Here is a 4,988-nt window from a genome sequence, read left to right as displayed (position 1 = left end):
GGAAAGCAAAAGATTGCTATTGATCTCGTGCAGGATACCCAACAGAACAACCCGAGGGAAGTACGGCAACTATGTTGCAAAGAAGGTAAAAATAATGGCAACGAAAAAAGCGCACGAGCAATGGCTGATAGGTGGAGGAGAAACCTCTGCACGGCAAAATGTGGCCCGCAGCAAACAAGCTGATGTTGACCAGAAGCAAACCCATCAGTGGCTACGGAGCTCAGGGCTAAAAGCAGAGAGCGAAGGTTTCATCCTGGCTGCTCAAAATCAAAGCCTATTAACCCGGAACTACAGGCAATGTGATGAAAAATGGAGCAGACCCAAAATGCCGATTCTGCAACGACATGATTGAAACAGTGGACCACCTATTCTCTGGATGTAAAGTCTTAGCACCAGGGAGTATAATTAAGACATGACAGAGTGGCCAATATCTACACTGGCTAATAGTCGGCATTACAATATCAAAACTGCCGACAAGTGGTATAATCACACCCTGAGGCTGTAACTGAAGGAGAAAATGTAACCATTCTGTGGGACTTTCCAGTACATACAGACCGAACCATCAAGGCCAATAAACCAGATATTGTTGTGAAAGACCAAAACAATAAAGTTTGCTTATTGATCGACATGAGCATCCCTGTGATCATAATATCTCAGCGAAAGAGTTTGACAAGCTCAGAAAATATAAAGACCTACTCATTGAAATTGAGAAAATGTGGCATCTCAAGGCGGTACAATACCAGTGATCGTAGGAGCACTAGGAATGATCAAGAAGGGAACAGAAAATTATATGAGAATGATCCCTGGCTTACCATCCCTGCAAGAAGTGCAAAAGATTGTCTTAACTGGTACATCACACGTATTGAGAAGAGCATTATCGATGTGAGAACTGTTGCTGCTCATGTATTTTAATTTAACTTAAAAGAAAATTTAAAAAAATGAACGAACTATTGAGTTTGGTGTAATGGCCTACCAATGTATACTATGAGTTTCTTTGCCCTAGGAGTCGGGAAGACACCCGGCAAGAAATGGAAGCAAATTTGAAAGAAGAAAAAAAAAATAATAGGTGCCCTGGGAATGATAGCAAAAAGAGCTGATTGCTACCTAACTCAGATACCAGGAAACTCCAAAATGGCAGAAATTCAAAAGATAGTGCTCAGGGGAACTGCTCATATCCTAGGCAAAATACTTTGTATGTAATCTCAAGTTTTAAAACAAACATGATTTTCGTATGGTGTTTTAGGCATTCACTAGTACAACACTAAGTACAAAACCAAATATATGGCACCCTAGGCATAACACCAACATGAACTTCCAACTTGTTGTCTCTTCAGGTCTCTTGGTGAGACTTGGAGCCAGCTTGTGCAAATGCAAAGCAAAAGTCAAACATATAATAATAATAATAATAAAAAATAATAATAATAATAATAATAATAAAATAATAATAATTATAATAACAATAAATAAATAATAATAATGATAATAGTAGGGAATATAATTCAAACTTACAGGGAAAGTTTCAATTAGGAATTCTAAATCAAATTCACATATTTATTATTAAAATAGATTTATATTGAGAGAAAAACCTCTATTAAAAACAATTAGGGAAAGATATTATGGTGTGAATAACGTCTTTCACTATTGAATTGATTAATGGAGGTTTTTCTCTCAATTATATATGTATATACCACGCATTATACAGTATAATAATAGTGATATCTACATTTTGAAGAAACAGTAACCAGTTTATTAATAGAGAGAATGAGCTTTACGATATGCAATCAAAAGTAGTGTTTAGCTGTTAGCACCTTATATATATATACATACAACATACATACATACATACCTATATATATATATATATATATATATATATATATATATAATATATATATATGTATGTATGTATTATGTATGTATATTTATGTATGTTATATATTATGTTTATATGTTATGTGGTCCGTGTGTGTCTGTGTATGTATTATGTATGTATATATATATATATATTTATATATATATATATATATACTTTATTTAAAGCATATTACTCTACCACTGGTATTTGAGTACTCTTTTTTCCACTTTGTTTCACATTTATGTGTTTCACTCCGGTATATATATATATGTATATATTCCTACAAAGTTACATACATGCATACACACGTGCACGCCAGCACACACACACACACACACACATGCTTATGCATGTGTCATTCTGTGTACGACTGTGTGTATGTGTATATAAGGAGCAGTTTTTCAATCAAAGACGTATTAAAAACACGATTATGTTCGCGTTTGACTCCTCTTCCTTACTTCTTTATGTATGTTCTGAAACAATAACTTTTCTGAAGCAATTTGGTGAAAGTTTTGTGCCTGAGCATTCTGCATCAATCGCATCGCAATTTCATAACTGATAAAAGGCGGCCAGCTGCCTCACCCCAAATTTCGGGCCTTGTGCCTAGAGTAGAAAAGGATATAGTCCTGTCTCTCTCTAGCTGTCACATTCTGGATGTTCAGTAAGGACAAGTGCTAGAAGTGTTTTTGTCTACTGGTAACTCCCCTGTGATCTGGAAATTTATGGTACATATTACCTTTGCATATGTGATTGAGAGTAAATGCTATTAGCTATTTGTCTGTCTGTCTGTCTCTTCCTTACAGGAACGTATTGGCAGAGTTGTATATTAGCGTCCATCTTCGAATCGGCATTTTACTATAATTTATTTGATATGAATCGATTAGTTGCACAGATCCATCGCGTGTAAGGACCCAATAACTCATATATAACTGAAACACATTTTGGAATCTTATATGTTAGAGAATTTTAATAAAGATGTATCGCCCTCCTTTGTTTATTGTCTTTTAAATATACTCTGGAATTTTACATGAAATCTTTCAAAGTCAACTCAAGATTTATCAACTGAATGAGAGTACAACTATAATTGTTTGATCTACATGGTTCTTCATGTTTCCTATTGCTCAATATGGTTAGCCATGTTCGGATTTCAACAGACAGCTCATTAGCCTGGATTTTAATATCCGTATTCCTTTGTGCTAGATATGTGTATGTGCGTGTGTGCTTACGTGTGTTTGTATCCAATAGTAAATTATACATAATACCACAACACACACACACACACACACAGATATACCGAGACATGGCTGCATGGCTAAGAAGATCGCTTTGAGACCATATGTTTTGGTTTCAATCCCACAACGCGTTCTTCGGGAAAGTATTTTCTACTAATTCATTGTGAATGAGTTAGGTGGAGAGAAACTGCATGGAAAGGTATTGTACATACCTACACACATACACACATGTGTGTGTGTGTGTGTATGTACAATACCTGTGTGTGTGTGTGTGTGTGTATCAAATAAATTAAAAGCGTGGCTTATCAGCAGTTAGAACCTAAAGGCAAAATTAATAAGTAAAAAAAGGTACTAACTAGTACCGCTTTTGCTAAAGATAGGAATTAAAATAACCCCAAAGCCAGAAACGCACTGTTTTAATGATTGGCAAAGGGAGGTAATTCCACAGCGAACATAGCCGTATGGCAATTTTGGACTTTGATGTAGACCTTCTTAATCCTCATCAGCAGCTCTTAACGCCTAGAGCGAAACTCAACTACCTCTGTTAATCTTATGTAAAAAAAAAAACCGTTGAAGACCTGTGCTGATTTTCAAAACGGTAAAAGTGTATGCAACAAATTAAAAGGGTGGCTTATTAGCAATTAGAACCTAAATGCAAAATTAATAGAGGTCTCAAAAGTGACAGAGGGAACTAACTAGCACAGATTTTGCTAAAGATAAGAGTTAAAATAACTCAAAAGCCACAAACATACTGTCTTAATGACTGACAAAGAGGAGTAAGCCCCCAGCGTATATGGCCGGATCGCGATTTCGGATTTAGATGTAGACCATTTTAATCCTCACCAGCTGCTCTTAACGCCTAGGATTAAACTCAGAGCTTATATATATACATATATATATATATATATGTACAAACACACAATATATATTACAAACTTCTCTGATAGAGAGCTTCAGTGTTTTGTTATAATATGTAATAACCATGCAGGAGTCATTGCCGAAATATTCATAATTCTACGTTATACAACAATAGATATTAATATGCAAACATATGTGTGTGCGGAGCTGGTGTGTGTGTGTGTTTAAGTGTGTGTGTGTGTTTGTATACTTTCTGTAACTTCACATAAAAAAAGTATTTAACTTTGTCTCCCAAAGTTTAATGAAGCAGATACTCTAAAGTGTTCAGTCAATGCTATTATGTATGCTTGCTTGCATGTGATACCATATATATATATATATATATATATATATATAAATTAATACATACACATATATATATATGTTCTCCTTCCCACTCCTAGCTTTCGTTGTCTTTTTCACCCATTCTATCTCAGTTGATCAAACGCAACGTTACACCAACGCAAATGCCCAAATATGTATATGCACAAAAGCACATTTGTTCACTAATGTCACCGCATATGTAGCAGGGACGCCGAAAAATATATAAATTACAGACATATATATATATATATTGCCCATCTGATATATTCAACTAACGAAGGCAGAGCTTATTTGAAGCAAAGCTAGAAATCCAGGATCTTGAATTATTCACTAATATCTTTTTGCCAGTTTATTTTGTCTCTCTGTCTTATCTCATGGTGCGATGTGAACATTTAAGGTGATTTCTAGAGTCAGGGATTTGACTGCTATTTCGGCATGGTGGTGTCTCTCAGATACTCTTATTTACAGTTGTAAGGTATTTATTCCCATGCTGGCCACTTGATAGTATCGATATTTAAATATCGATATTATCCTTATTATAAATATATATATATATACATATATATATATATATATATATATATATTATATATATATATATATATATATATATATATATATATATAATATATATATATATATATATATATAAGGAATACACTTCCATTCACTTAAAATGT

Source organism: Octopus sinensis, linkage group LG10 (assembly GCF_006345805.1).
Source record: "Octopus sinensis linkage group LG10, ASM634580v1, whole genome shotgun sequence".
Classification (NCBI taxonomy): Eukaryota; Metazoa; Mollusca; class Cephalopoda; order Octopoda; family Octopodidae; genus Octopus; species Octopus sinensis.
This window is presented reverse-complemented; position numbering follows the sequence as displayed.